Raw genomic sequence first — 15251 nt, 5'->3', positions numbered from 1 at the left:
ACACTGCAAATACTCAGTGCAACCAAATACAGAAATGCACTGCAACTACTCACAATGCAACCAAATACTCACAATAAAACCAAATATGGAAACGCTCTGCAAATACTCACAATGCAACCAAATACAAAAACATGCTGCAAATACTCACAATGCAACTAAATAAAGAAACGCTCTGCAAATACTCACAGTTCAAGCAAATTCAAAAACCTGCTGCAAATATTCACAACGCAACCAAATACAGCAACGCACTGCAAATATTCACAGTGAAAGCAAATACAGAAACGCACTGCAAATACTCACAATGCAAGAAACACATTGCAAATACTCACAATGCAACCAAATACAGAAATGCACTGCAAATACTCACACTGGAACCAAATACAAAAACGCACTGCAAATACTCACAATGCAACCAAATACAGAAATGCACTGCAAATACCCAGTGCAACCAAATACAAAAACGCACTGCTCACAACGCAACCAAATACTCACAACGCAACCAAATACTCACAATGCAAGAAACGCACTGCAAATACTCACAGGGCAACTAAATACAGAAACACACTGCAAATACTCACAGGGCAACTAAATACAGAAACGCACTGCAAATACTCACACTGGAACCAAATACAAAAACGCACTGCAAATACTCACAATGCAACCAAATACAGAAACGCACTGCAAATACCCAGTGCAACCAAATACAAAAACGCACTGCTCACAACGCAACCAAATACTCACAATGCATTGCAACCAAATACTCACAACGCAACCAAATACTCACAATGCAAGAAACACACTGCAAATACTCACAGGGCAACTAAATACAGAAACACACTGCAAATACTCACAGGGCAACTAAATACAGAAACGCACTGCAAATACTCACAGGGCAACTAAATACAGAAACGCACTGCAAATACTCACAGTGCAACCAAATACAGAAACACGCTGCAAATACTCACAACGCAACCAAAAATAGAAACGTGCTGCGAATATTCACAGTGCAACCAAATACAGAAACGCTCTGCAAATACTCACAATGATATTCTGGTCTCTAGACATGGCTTCTTCAGTGCAAGCCTTTGAGATTTTTTCATCTGATTTATCATCCACCAGTATTCTGGTAACATTCATGTCCAAAGTGTCACAAATGTTGTGGGACATGTTACAATTTAAAATGTAATACTTCTGTTTTGAAAAATCCCTAACTCTGAAGTCCAGAGTATACTTCAGTTTAGATGCGAATTTTTAGTGTATGCTTATTGCATACAGTCAAATGCATGGCCTTTCAAAGTATACTCCATTTAATAGCGTGCAAGAACCAGACGCTTGACTCATCTTTGTCCAGTGTCTACGTTATTTCTCTCCAGAAGTTACGACCAAATACATTATTGCTGTTGAATAAATTTACATAACGTACATAAATTGCACACTGTACGCATACCGTAGCATTTGCGTAAAAACTAAGTATACTTTGGGTTTAAGTATGAGCAATAATATGAGTGATGTTTCCCCATGAACAAAATGAACATTTGGTATGCATATAAACCATAACACGGCACATTATGAACAACAGACTTACTGTTCCTCTTACTTTACCACATTATCCAATAAATGACCACTACTGAGTTCATAGGTAAGCTTGGTTACAGTGTACTAAGAGTGAGTGAATGTCAGCAGAATGTGAAGGACAGGAACTCTGGTGTAAAATAAGGGAAGAAGAGTCTCTTCTATTTATATCTGCAGTTAGAGTAGGAGGGTAGTGCTGTTACAGAGCCATGCAGCAGAGTCTTGCACATGTTTCCTGTTTAAAACTGGGGACATGTTACTGTAATCTAATCATGTGGTTGTGAGTAAAATAACTAACCTACTAACCTAACCACAGAGAATTTCAGGCTGAGACGACACACCCACAGACTGCCCACATTCTGACAACCCTCTGATGCATATTCCACTCAAATTTTTTTTGCAGGTTTCAAATCTTCGGACCATCCTTTTTGAGTTCTGCCTGTGAAATATATATACTTATGACTTTGGGATGGACAGAAATTCAAAGGCTATACACATTTTCTACTGTCTTTTTTCTGTACAATGATTTGCTAAGTCATAATTACATTTGTAATAACAATAATGATTATATATATATATATATATATATATATATATATATATATATATATATATATATATATATATATATATATATATATATATATATATATATATATATAAATAATGTTGCTTCTCAAGTAAATATCAGCTTCAAAGATTTTTTATTTTTGCAGCATAGCTAAGAAAGTCATAAGGTTACCAGGTTATAAACCAGGTACTTGTGAGCTGTTTAACTATTGTCACCAATGATTTGTTACAGAGTATGACACCTGGTTTTAGGAAGGATCGGTTTCCTGTGTAGTGACCTGATGACCTCTGACTCTTCACCTCACAGAGCGACCTTACTGTCAACCCCACCCTTGAAGAAAGAAGGACAATTTCATTGCTGCATTGTATATTTTCTGATTAGCAACATATGAGCTTTTTTCTGCAAAAAACGTTTTTAGTTTAATACACACTGACCCTTGAGACAACACTGATTGAAGCTTGAAAGAGCTTTTTACCAAACATCCATCAAAATGGCCGTTTCTCTTCCCGTGAGATAAGTAGCAGCAATCAGAGGAGCTCAAGAGCTCTTCAGCGAGCGAGACTCCAAACACACTGCACTGGTGCCACTTATCATCCCAAGCCGATAACACAGGAATACACTAATGTGCAAAATGGCTATTGTTGATATCTGAGGCACTCTTAAGCAGAAGCTCATTAGATTTCACAAATTACTGCTGTCTTTGCCTGCACCGTTCGAGTGAATGCAGCAATGATTGCTAATGGAACGGATGATAGATGTGGCTGGTTCACATTTTGCCCACTGCAGTCTCGAAGTGTTTGCGCAAGCCATGGTAACCATGGTAATGAGTGGGCATAAGTGCTTCCTCATCAGAAATGTACAGAACTACATGTCAATGCTGTTGGCTGCATTCACAGACAAAAACAACCTCACCGAAGCTTTGCAAAAACTAAAAAAAGTATACTTTTTAAGAGACTTGTTTGAGCTTGCACAAGTCTATTACTGCTCTCCTTCAGATATACACTATAATTAGCTCACATCTCAATGAAACAAGGTTATTCTATCCATGTCTATTTTAGGCTGTCACTTCTATTTCTGCCACTTGTATGCCTTCTGGGTGCTCGAATCATACTTTATACAGTGCATGAATGAATACACCTTTAGCTATGCAGACTTGATTTCACACACAATTACGGTCTGAAATGTGTCAGCACGCATAATGTATTGCAAGTTTGCATTAAAAAGATGAAAATAATTTGAACATTCTTCACATTTTTTTTCTGTTTAGCATATGAAAGAGCTGTATAGCTTTGGAATGATACGAGGGTGAATAACTGATAAGAGAATTAGCATTTTTTGGTCAACTATCCCTTTAAAATGAGCTTAACTACCCCCTTTTAATAGCCCAGACATTTGAAGGTAACTCTATAGCTTCTGAGTACTGATGGTTGTTACTGTTAACACTCATGTTAGCACAAGAACACACATTAATGTTCAACGCGACCACATGATTGAAATATAATTTTAGCATACTTGTGTAGAATATAGGTGCCTCCCAATTTGCATACATGTTTTATGCCACTTTGTAATATAAATAGTGCGAGTAGTGCTCACACTAAAGATTCAGAGAAGGTCTGTCTGCGTCCTCCAGTACATCACACAACGCCCCTGAAAATTACACCTACTACAACGTTTCGTCTCCCACAAAGAAACAAGCGTGAATGTCACTAAAACAATCTTTTGGAGTACATAAGTTTTATGTATGAAATGTTTGTAAGACGGTTAGGCGTATATTACTTTAGAATCTTATTAAGTAGGAAATAACACCTAGTAGTAAAACATAAAATAAATTATAGCCTACTATCAAATTAACCTACCCCCCATACCTAAACCTTACTCTAAACCTACCCCTTCCATAAAAAATAAAATTTACTGTAGAGTTTCATAATTAAAATACTTTATAAAAAACGAACAGGATGACTACGGCGTCTGGGTGATATATTCTGTTTTACGATCTGTATGCCTTGTCACTACACACAGAGAACAAGGGTGTCAAAATTGTACCTTTAGGGGTACAACAGCTTGTCAGTACTGGGGCAGTAGCCTTAAAGGACATATTTGTACCTTTTGTACTCCTAAAAGGTGCATAGTATCTTAGAGTACAAATATGTACCTTAAGGTTCTACTATGAACCATTTTGTGGTAAAAAAAAAAGTTTCAAATATATCCTTGCCACTGCCCCAGTGACATGCTTTTGTACCCCCAGAGGTACAATTTTGACACCCTTTTTCTATATGTGTAAGTGGCGTAGAAAAGTGAAGTAGAAGAAGAGCAGTTTCAGCGATTTCAGAGGGAGGGCTGTAAATTGCGGTATAGGGGGCGTAATTAGTAGGGGCATGGTTTGTAGAACTGTGGGACGTAGTCGGACACACTTTGGAGATTCCAGCAAGAAAAAGTGCACTTCAAATACATTTAATCAACCGAGAAATAAATAAATCCTGCACTCAACTATCATAGCTTTCTTTACATAGCCAAAGGAGAAGGGCTATCAGTCACCGATGCTGCTTGACCTTATAACCTTATAAAATTCAGACACTGGACGGTAGAGTACATAATGCATAATAAAAGGTCATTGTGTAATTTGGGACACAACTTATGTTTAGGCTTTGCTAACGTTTTTTTGCATTTATCAATTCAGAGGCTGCTTCAGATGGATGACTGCATTGCGTTTCTTTCAAAGCACATGTGGAAAGTCTGCAAGCCAATTAAAGACTATTGAATGGCAATGTGTGTTTACTTAGTCTTTGGAGGCTGTCATTAATTGTACTGTAGCTTTATATGCTGCTATGTGAAGAAAGCGACCCTATTTCTGGCCTGGGTTTAGACTCAGCTGTTGTCTGAGTGGGGATCAACACTTGATCACTCATTCACTCATGTTCTAGCCGTCCCTTGGCCTCTAAGGTCCTTTTGGCAAGGGCCTAGCCAGGAAAATAAAAGTTAGCACTGATGGCTCCATACAGATTAGCTGAATAGCATACGGTGGCACGTTTGGCTTGCAATCTTTAGAAGCGCTTCAACTCCAAGCAAGACGAAAGACTGCACTGTTACCTTGTGCGATATGCGCTTATACCGTCATTTGGTCGAGTTGGAAATGTTACTCGATCAACATTCTTGAACAAAAAACTAAATTCCTATTTACCAATGAGATTTTAGTTGGCCTCAACACTCTTGGATCATACAATAGGAAGATCTAAGGAGGTCTTAGGGATCTTTGTAACAGCTGTGGGCGGGTGATGGGTAGAATTGCCGGATCAGTCTGAATCTGTCATATTTTGTAATTATGATCTTGGATTTAGCAGCATCTAGTATATGTTTTAAGCTATTAAAAGCCATGTTCGCACCAAGATATTCTGAGCGAAAATTTGATGCGATAAACATTTTAATTTGAATGAATGACTGTTAAAGCTACACTGTGTAACTTTTTTAGTCTATTCTTAGCTAAAAACACTTAGTTCTTTCAAAAATATATGTGCTCATTAATGTATATTTACTTCTTTCAAGTAATAAAGTATTCTCGTAAGTTTATAATATGCCATTGAAAATACATAAGGTAATGGGATCTAACGGTGGTCGCCATGTTGCCCCTCCATCTTGAAAGTACATTAGCCAAAGAGGGACAGGGACAGTTCAAGCTTCGCCTTTCGCGTTTTAACCGGTTTTAACACTGTGCGCGTCAACTTGTTCAGACTTGTCTGGTGCATGCGCAGAGAGTTTTCATCTCAGCAGCTCCAGTAACAGAGTTATACGGAGTTTTCCTGGCTTGTTTATTCCTCAAAAGTCTGTTTTTCCTTGTGTGGTATTTCTGTGCGTTAATAACTCCGTAAGTAATAATAGTTATTGTCATTGTGGATGTGTTTCAGAGTGTGTCATCGCGTAATTCAGTTGATGTTACCTCAGAAGTATTTTTGTGTCAACATACAATAGCGTAATGCTCACCTATTTGAATAGTCATTCAGTTATTAACAATGTTTATTCGTTTATAGAAAATATTTGCTTGTAATGTATGTTGATGGAAATATGTATCAGGTCTGATCGGCATATTAACACTTGTTATACAGAGCTAAACCTGCGCACACACTTTTGTAACCGGACACCGCAGCTCCGCTCCTTTTAATGCAGCTGCATTTAGCACCTATATGTGGTACAATAAGCTCTGGTTTACGGTTACATTATACAAATGTAACTTATAAGTATAGTTATACAGTTCTTAACTGTGTATATTCTGTCATGTCATTATCATGTATATTTACCATCGTTCTCTCACAGAAACCACATTTATGTACATATCCATGCAAACCTGTTTATGCCTTGCAATTGGTTGACTGAATAAACATTACTATCATCAAAGTTCACTCTGGATTAGCTGCAGTTCTTTCTAGCCGAATAATTAGGCCAGTTGAGTTCCAACCATCCCACTGCGCACAGAATATCCCACAGGCACCGAGTCGAATGTGGACGAGGTCGAACTGGAAGCCATATTAATCTTGGACTAAATCGGCCACCGTAGGAGTTAAAACGAAATCGGAATTGAACAGAACAGAAACTAAAATTCACTGGATGGTCATATACAAGTTCACCACTAGATGGGGGAAAATATCACACAGTGTAGCTTTAATGTGTTTGTACAGACTAACTGACATAAACATTTGTATTGTATTGTATTTTTTTACTGCGTCATTATAATCTCTTTTTCATCACACTGTGAAGAAAAATTGGCGAACCAATAAGATTCTGGCTTTTGATCACATGCCCTGAGCCGCTGCTGTTCTAAACTGAATTTCGAAAGAATTCTAAACTGACTCACTTGTCTTTGAACTAAATTTGGTGTTGTTTGATTAATACAAAAATCAGAATGGCTGTTTGAAAATTATGTTTGACTTTCTTACTTTCTTTCTTATCCATGACAAGTGGGTTAGAAACGGAAAGTTACATAGCACTGCTTTGTGTACCGTATTAACCAGGGTAACCACTGTATTCCAGCTGTTCCATAAGCGCCATTTACTTTCAGAGAGTGAGTTTACAATTTCATTCAGCTTGTCTGTCATTTTTTGCACATTGGTCTGAAGAGACAAGCATGCAAAAATCGGAACTAATTTGTGTTGTGTTTAAACAGGCATAAACACGATTCTTTTCCAAACCCTAAAGGGTAAAGGCTTTAGCGAATTTTCAAGGGTAAAATCCTGTCATTTTACCGGGAATTGTGAATTTTGCGTGAGGGTGAAAGATTTCCTCGCACAGATTTCATAAGTGACTTCTGTGTGAGCTGTGCTTCGTACATCACTACATTATTGTGCCCACAAAAGCTCTCAGAACATGTAGGCACTATTTTTAACTAAGAAACATATCCCAATCTAAAAGTGAGACAAATATCAGATTAATTCAATATTAGTTTCAAATATTATAACACAAACCCAGACAATATCAAAATAACTTGAGGAACATGAGCCAAAAACGCACACAAACAAACGGACAGCTGAACTCACAGCTGTGATGTTGTAGCATGTGACATTTCCGGATCAGGATGCTAATATTAGTGAGAAGCAGAACTTTCAGTAACTGAACAAAGCCTACATGTACAGTATATATAAATACAATAGTCAGCTGATTGATGCGTATATGTCTATACATGCAACTGTGGATGACTAACTCACTTTCCTAGGAAAGTCATGGACTAATAGCTAGAGTAGTCAGACAGGTACCCCAAAGGTTGCGGGTTTGATTCTCAATATTGGCAGGAAATAAGCCGTTTAGCATGGCACCTAATCCCCAATCACTCCCTAGGCGCCACAGCAAAATGGCTGCCCACTGCTCCAGGGGTGTGTGTGTCCACTAACTTGGATGGGTTAAATGCAGAGGACACATTCTTTTGAATGGGAGGAACTATATGGAATATGCAACCACACTTCAAAGTTACACCAGAAGTGAACTTTGCACATTATGTGACAGCTTCCTCTTTTAGGAGAGCTAATAATGGTTGGGTTGATTGGAAATGGAATGGTTTTAAAGGGGTGGTAAAACACATTGTTTTGAAGGCTTGATTGTGTTTGTGGGGTGCACTGTAACATGTGTTAATGCTTCGTTTTTAAAAAAAAAATCATTATTTTTCATATATTTGACATTTATTCTACACTGCTCTGTCCCTCCTTGTAAAACGGTCTGATGCTTTCCGGGTTGTATGAAGCCAGTCCCTCAAAAATACGCAATGGGCTCAGATTGGTTAGCTGGCCCAGTGTGTTGTGATTCGCTAACCGCAGTGTATGTTTGTCGGAAACGTCACGCCCCTTACCTTACCGGTAGACTTTGCTTTGGTCAGTATTAGAAACGATGGCGTCAATAAAACCACACCAATCTGAGCCCGAATCAGACCCAGAACATTTTAGTGAAGATGATCGAGCAGAACCTGTTCAGTCCTAATGAGTAAAGACTGCGGATCTATAGTGATCGCTACTGAATGGCACTGTTACTTTTGTATTTTTAGAACGATTATAGCCAAATATCTGTCGCAAGAACTATTAACCCAAAACACTAAACACTGGCTTTACTATAGTAGCCAAATCACACACAGAACCATGTTTAGCATGCCTGAAGATACATAATACATAAAAGCTCTAATCAAAGAATCATTTACACTAATGCCAAGTTCGCTGTTGAGATTTTAACGTTAGTGTTTGTAACGTTAGGTGTTCGTCGGATAACGTTAAGTATGAATAAGCATTTAACAGACTGGTTTGCAGAACAGTGTTGTCATCTGTTTACTTCCTTGCTACAACCTATTACAGGAAAACACATCGATGAAAAATAAATCAGACTTACAGGTTGTGGCCCGTACTGTTTGTAAATCCAGCTTTCAGGTCAAGCCGTTGTGCATATCCTGCATTGAACTCGCGAACATTGTGAAAGTTTTCCTCCGTGAAATGTGCTGCGGGAGGGAGCCCCGCGCGCGTCGTGCATTCACACACTGGCAGTGTTTGTCTTATGCAGCTGACGTTGTGCAAATCCGGTGTTGAACTCGCGAACATTGTGAAAGTTTCCCTCCGTGAGATGTGCTGCGGGAGCCCCGCACGTGCCTGTTCCCTTCTGTCTCATACACACGTGCATATAACATGTTGTATGTTAAACGCTCTGCAACGCACCCCTGTCCCTATGAAGGCTGAACAGAGCAAGTGCCCCAGACCTGCAATCCGGATGAATATAACAGCGTTTCCTCGGCATCGCGGCAACAACACTCCAGCCTAACTATACCACAACAGCGCCGCGATACAAAATGGCCTCACCCCCCCCTATTTAATATTCTCGGAGGAGGGGTTTATGTAAATATTGAGCCTGTTGATGTCACCAGCCCTGGAGGAATGTGTGTAGTCGCCTACTGGCCGTTTGCTGTAGTTCTTAGAAACTGATTTCTTTAAAAGCAAATATCTCCCTTTGCTTTAAACTTTGAACGTTGTAACTTTGCAGATGTTGTTTATGCTAAAGCAGCAACATTACACGCTAGCTTAAGTTAGAATAGTGAAATCGTGGTTTACCACCCCTTTAATAAAACGATACATGTAGTTGCCTTCAAAAATGACATCATGGGCATCGCATCGATATTGGACTGGGGGGTTAAAATGAGGCTTTTGGTATATTGGCGGTGCTCTTACATCCCTGATAAGATCAAAGGCAGGTTATTTCCATCAGAGTGATAGTGAAACACTCTAGACCAGCTGGGAGTGCGATTGTGTCGCATAATGGCAGGGGTATCTGGGTTCACACACATAGATGCCCTTATGAAAATGAACCATGCTTTTACTAAAGTAAAACAGTGTTTTTTGTAGTAAAATGGAGGTTGCTAGGGCTTTTTCGGGTGGCCGCTTAAGCCATTGCTGGATGGTTGTTAGAGAGCTCTGGGTTGTTGTTAAGTTGTTGCTTTAGGGTGATCTGGGTGATGTGCTAAGGCATTGCTGCATTTCTAGGTCATTTGTTGTGTGCTAGAGTATTCTGGGTGTTTGCTAAGGAGTTTTAGATGGTTGCTGCACTTTGCTAGGTGGATGCTGGGGTTTTTGGACAGGTGCTAGCATTGCTAGGCGTTTGTTCTGATTGGCTGCTATAGGTTGGAACAGTTTCTATGATAATTGCGCTGCATCCGAAATCACGTGCTGTCTGAGTAGGTACTACATTTGAATTTGCATTTTATATAGTATGAATATGGGTGGTATGAATTAAATTTGTATCCACTGTCATGACCTATCGTTGCATAATTTCACTGCCATACATAAATCCCCACCTGGGACCTCATGGGGTAGTAAAGTGTCCATCGAACTTCAGAATCTCAGTTAAAGTAGTCGGTAATCCACAAACCTTTTGCCTACTGTTTTTTCGCATACTATATAGTGTGGTCTCTAGGGTCCTTTCTTCAATTTAAGCTTTGAGTAAAAGCACACAAGTTGATGCATCATTTGAACCTGTTGCTCAAATGGTGTGTGGTGAGTTATAGGTTGATATAGGTGTAATAGAGTTACTAGGAGTTGTAAGTATTAACAATAATACTGATATTGGCTTTAGCCAGCACCACTCGTAAAAAGCCTTGGGACCTGGCCATGTGGATGCCACAACACCAGCAAACCTCTGCCACACTAAAGTACATTTTATTAGGTTTTACAGTCAATCAGTAGGGGGACGTTTTTGAGAAAACTCCATTACACTAAATACACCATCAGACAATGTTTATCCTCAACAGAAACAGAGTGGCAGAGAGGTGAGTGGAGAACACAGCTGCGTGCTAAACAAAGAGCGATGAGACTGTCTTTCCCATGCGGTCAGGTTTTTAGAGCTGTGTTACTAGAAAGCTCAACACAACAATGGGAATACAGAGTGAGAATTACAGAGATTTCTATGTATTTAGCAAAGCCTGTATTCAATATCAAGAAGAAAGGCAATATATGAATACACACACTACTGTTCCAAAGTTTGGGGTCATGCATTAATTTGATCAAACGTGACAGTAAAGACATTTATAAAATATTTCAAATAAATGCTGTTCTTTTAAACGTTAAACTCTATGTTATGTGGTTTCCACAAAAGTATTAAGCAGCATATCTGTTTTCAACATTGATGATAATAATAAGAAATGTTTCTTGAGCAGCAAATCAGCTTTTTAGAATGATTTCTGAAGGATCATGTGACACTGAAGACTGGAGTAACAATGCTGAAAAATCAGCTTTGCCATCAGGAATAAATTGATTTTAAAATATAATACAATAGAAAACACTAATTTAAAATTATAATAACATTTCACAGTATTACTGTTTACTGGATTTGTGATCAAATAAATTCAGTTTGGTGAGCAAAAGAAACAAAAAATATTACTGACCCCAATTTTTGTAAGACAAATATAACTGCAAAAGTATTTGCCAACAAATAACATCTTTTTATAAATATATACATCAATGTGGAAAAGTGGAATTACTGTATCAGGGAATTTTTATATCATGTCTGGAAATAAATAACATCTTCCAAGTCATGGAAAAAGCATGACATTTTTTATGTATTATGCTCTGTCCTTGAATATTTAATCAGTGTGTTTCACAGTGAAGAGTTACATTTTTATTTATCATGCCTGACCGATTAGAAACAACAACATGCTGCTAATCTCTGCCCATTTAAGGATTTACACTTTCAGGCTAATCAAGTTTTCATGTAATGTAAATATTTAGTATAGAAAAACGTGATACAGCATGTTTTCAAATCTGATTCTCAATTTGTCACTGTTTCTCTTACAAGTTTTGATTCATTTTCATTTCTTGAACTATAATATTTATACCGATTAGGCATAACATTATGACCACCTTCCTAATATTGCATTAGCCCTTTTGCTGCCAAAAACAGCCCTGACCCATCAAGGCATGGACTCCACTAGACCCCTGAAGGTGCGCTGTGGTATCTGGCACCAAGATGTTAGCAGCAAATCCTTTAAGTCCTGTAAGTTGTGAGGTGTGGCCTCCATGGATCAGACTTGTTTTTTCAGCTCATCCCACAGATGCTCGATTGGATTGAGATCTGGGGAATTTGGAGGCCAAGTCAACACCTCAATCCCGTTGTTTTGTGCTCCTCAAACCATTCCTGAACCATTTTTGCTTTGTGGTAGTGCGCATTATCCTGCTAAAAGAGGCCATAGCCACCAGGGAATAGCGTTTCCATAAAAGGGTGTACATGGTCTGCAACAATGCTTAGGTAGGTGGTACGTGTCAAAGTAACATCCACATGGATGGCAGGACCCAAGGTTTCCCAGCAGAACATTGCCCAAAGCATCACACTGCCTCCGCCGGCTTGCCTTCTTCCCATAGTGCATCTTGGTGCCATGTGTTCCCCAAGTAAGCAACGCACACGCACCACACCATCCACGTGATGTAAAAGAAAACATGATTCATCAGATCAGGCCACCTTCTTCTATTGCTCCGTGGTCCAGTTCTGATGCTCACGTGCCCACTGCTGGCGCTTTTGTCAGTGGACAGAGGTCAGAATGGCACTCTGACTGGTCTGCAGCTATGCAGCCCCATATGCAACAAACTGCAATGCACTGTGTATTCTGACACCTTTCTATCAGAACCAGAATTAACTTCTTGAGCAATTTGAGCTATAGTAGCTCGCCTGTTTGATCGGACCACACAGGCCATGTAGCCTACTGTCGCTGGTTCACAATTTGGCCCTTCTCAAACTCGCTCAAATTACGCTTACGCTTGCCCATTTTTCCTTCTTCTAACACATCAACTTTGAGGACAAAATGTTCACTTGCTGCCTAATATATCCCACCCACTAACAGGTGCCGTGATGAAGAGATAATCAGTGTTATTCACTTCACCTGTCATAATGTTATGCCTGATTGGTGTATATTTAAAATTTCTAGTTTTCAGTTAAACTTCAATGAACACTTGCTACTATAAAATAATCAAATCACATAAAAAGCAAAACCAACCAGTGCAATTTTCAGAATGAAAGCTAAATGTTTGGGTATGGAAAATTGGTTTAAGTCATGGAAATTCATGTTTGCATTATAGTGTTTAACTTGAATGGCTTACTTTGCTGGTCTATGTTGTCTTTTTGACTCATTTTGTGAGTCAACAACACACCTGTAAACAATCACATCCAGTGCCCAGACAGTGTTTGTACTGTTAGTTACACATCAGACCAACTCCCAGATACTGCTGATTAATAGGCCAGTTACGTAAATACAGTCCACAAATTTGTAAGGTGATACACCCAAACAGTGCGTGGGGAGAGGGATGGGGAGATGTAGTTGGATCACATGACAGTCAATATGACATAAATGGTATGCTTTTGTGGTTAATGAGACTTACCTTGTATGTCTTAAGGAAGTATTCCAAGGTTTGACAAGTTAAGCTTAATCTACAGCATTTGTGGCGTAACGTTGATTCATATACGGAAATTTCATGCTGCGTTCATGTAGTTAACATAATTTCGAGATGACAATGCGTGACGTGAGCTGTTGTATTTAAGAGTTCTACATGGACGTGAACACTTTTTACACGTTGGAATACTGTAATTACGACATGAATTAAAAATCTGGATTTCAGTGAGGCATTTACAATAGAGGTGAATGGGGCCAATCAGTTTCATTAATACAATCACAAGAATGCGTGTAAAAGTGTAAAAAATGGACTGCGTAAAGTGATTTGCAATTGTACAACATTGTAAAATGATTGTTGAACAGCTGTATAGCTCAAATAAGATCATTTTAACAGAAGAATGCATTATAAAATTGTTAGCTTCACATTTCTGTTTTTAAATGCTTCAAAAATTGTCCCCATTCACTTCCACTGTTAGTGCCGCAACGTAACCTTGATTTCTTTTCTTAAAAGTTGCATGAAACTGAAGTTTTTATTCCCTATTGTGACGTATATTGGAGTGAAACAGCTTCTGGAACAAGAAATAATCTTGGGTGGGGCTTGATTTTGTCCATTGATTGGATGGTTGTAGATTGCCATTGGTCGATCTCAAATGAGTGACAGGTTGTCCCGCCCTCTCACCAGTAAACACATCATCAAGAGAAGAGATGATGCTGCAAGAGGGAGGGGAAGTTATTTTGATTATAGATTACAAGGGCATGAAATTATTTATAATTAATACTGCAATATTCCATAAAAAAAATAAGAATTGTGATTTCATGGTGACTTTAAAAGAAAAGGAGGGATGGGTTGAAATAATTTTTTGTAACAATGAATATTATACCACAAATGCTGCTGATTGACTTCAACATTTATTGATAATGCAATATTCCTTTAAATCTTGACTCATGTATCAGAATGGTAAGGATGGAGAACATTGGCATGTAGTAACTACAGATGGACATCACAGTTGAGTTCTCCACCTGCTCAACTATAGAGGCCAAGTCCCCTCATTGTGTGGGTAAAATAAGCCAGATTGGCCTTTTGGTCAACAGTTTAAACAATGAGATATTTTGTTGTATAATGAGGAACTTTGCTTTGGCTTCACCAATAAATTGAATGAAATGATCTAATAGCTAAAAATCGTGAGCCTTTTTATGAGCAATACATTTGTTTAAATTTAATATGGGAAAGAATATTGCATTATGGATAATTTATATTACATTCGAATTATTGACATGATGATTATAGGCATGACTCCTCATGGTTCTCAAATAGCCAGTTGATTTTGGTGCACCAGTAAATCTAATGGACCTGACGTATCCAGCGCCCAGTGAGAGTGTAACTTGGCACCGGTTTCTGGCCCAGATTTGATTTTCTAATCAACTATAAAGATCACACACACACACACACACACACACACACACACACACACACACACACACACACACACACACACACACACACACACACACACACACACACACACACACACACACACACACACACACACACACACACACACACACACACGAGAGAGACATGCCAGCAGCTGATTCATGCACTGATTGTGCTGAAATCCATTAAAGTAAGACTCCTGTCTTGAAAAATCCACATGGGATGAAATATGGGGTGGATCTTAGTTTGGTCATGCTTGCAAGGAACATCTCTTGCTTAGTTTTTTCCAG

Source organism: Gobio gobio, assembly GCF_949357685.1.
Source record: "Gobio gobio genome assembly, chromosome: 5".
NCBI lineage: Eukaryota > Metazoa > Chordata > Actinopteri > Cypriniformes > Gobionidae > Gobio > Gobio gobio.
The sequence above is the reverse complement of the archived record's forward strand: the minus strand, read 5'-3'. Positions refer to the sequence as shown.